This window comes from Balaenoptera ricei, chromosome 16 (genome assembly GCF_028023285.1).
Source record: "Balaenoptera ricei isolate mBalRic1 chromosome 16, mBalRic1.hap2, whole genome shotgun sequence".
Classification (NCBI taxonomy): domain Eukaryota; kingdom Metazoa; phylum Chordata; class Mammalia; order Artiodactyla; family Balaenopteridae; genus Balaenoptera; species Balaenoptera ricei.
The window spans coordinates 3,926,597-3,928,460 of record NC_082654.1 but is presented as its reverse complement, the minus strand read 5'-3'; positions in this window follow the sequence as shown (position 1 = coordinate 3,928,460).

Genomic DNA, 1,864 nt, shown 5'->3' with positions numbered 1-1,864 from the left:
CTCCTGTGCAGGCAGGGCATGAGGAGAGGCACGCGTGATCTCCTTGTGCATGTGTGTTCCTTTCCTTGATCCGTCCCAGGCTCTCCCTTCGATGGGTGCCGAAGGAAGCAGAATGCACCTGAATTACTGTACAGTACAAGGGAATTTAATTAAGAATATACACATTAGAATTTCGGTGGGATTGCCTATTTAATGTTACTTTATTAAGCCTTCTATCAAACCCTTTTTTATGTATATCAGTTGATATACAATTAATCTGTTCTTTGGTGAGAAAAAAAAATAGCACCTGAGGTGGATGAAAAGTGTCAGATGATAATAATTATAAGCAGCTGTTCACTTGTAGCACCTCTGGCCAACACGGGGGATGCTGTGAGTTACCAGTCCTCGCAACAGCCCACCTCATTAGACTTGACCTTCCCAGCTGGGGATTTCATTTGTGTTTTTTTAGTGGGTTTGTATACCGCAAATCACAACACCTTATGAAGACGGAGTCTTTGTAGCTGTAACAAAAGAGAGCAGGCAAGTTGACAAAAAAGCCACGGCTCTGGCAGACTGGCAGGGTACCGCCGTACTGCAGGTAACTTTCCAGCCACTGGCTGGGGAAAGGCGTGCCACCCCACGTCTCAGCTGAGATAAATGCCTTTCCTTGGCTTTGAAGTATCTCGGCTCCATGCAGCCACCAGTGGTAAAAAAGTAATTGCTAAGTCCTGATTGCATTTTGGAGCATGATGACAGCCCCACTTAAAGCCAGACCTCCAAACCCACAGGAGCCCCAATTTCCAGCAACACCTCGGCTCCAGGCGTGGGGTCTTTCCGAGGACCACCTTGCCGCTGCACATATCAGATGCCCTTGGAAGCGCAGATCAGAGATACAGATGGAGGCGCCGGGAGAGGTGGAGGAATCTTCGAAAGAACATCTCTGGTTTTCTCTTTTCCTTTCCATTTATGCTTGTAATAAACTCACTCTCATACAATTAGCCTCAATTGTTTTTATATCTTCGGAGGCAATAACACAAGCAGTCTGGGGAATTCGGTAGTAATCCGTATACCTGTGTTCATTTACCCAAATCACTATGGCTACAGCCGGGGCAAACGGTTTATGTGAGACTCCGAGAGCCTCTTTCCAGCTACTGATGACCTTTCTGTTCCTCCAGTAATACCAACAAACTGAGAGGCTGCCCACGCCGTTAAAGCCAATTGCCTCTCAAGTTACTGAGGGGCTGGAGCGTCTCCTCATTTATTTTCTCTCATCTGATGTAACTCACATGCCACTTTCTTGTCTTTAAAGAAGGGGAAAAACTGTGGATTATTGATTTGCTTCTGAACAGAAGACCAACCTAAAAGCCCCGATGAATTGTCACTCATTATTGAAATTACTGAACACTAATTAAACTGGCAGCTCAAATCCCAGCAGGCCACACTCATCTGAAGCTGAAATTCAGACACTTGGGCAGCGGAAGAGAGAGAGTGCTAGCAGCCACGGGGACTGTAATAAGCTTTGCATTAATTTTTGCTTCTTAAAGGCGTACAGCCCTGTTTGCGCTGGCCTGGACGGCTGCCGCCCCAGCTAAGGTGCTGAGGCCCCATTCCGGTTATGTTTTTTTTTCTGCAGGAACCAGCAGCTCTGTCTTAGAATTATGCAGTGAGGCTCAGCACAGCTCCCCTGTGAGGGCAGTGCAGGACCCCAAAGCAGAGAGCAAGACGTCTCCCAGGCACAAGGAAGGCGGGAAATTCCTGGAAATCCGGGTGAGGAAACTGAGTCAGCCTCGAAGGAGAGCGATGACGCTGGCTTCCCGGGAAACAAACAAGGCCAATTCGCATTTCTGATTCATCCAGTCTGATTTACTTTCTAAAATATGCCTTG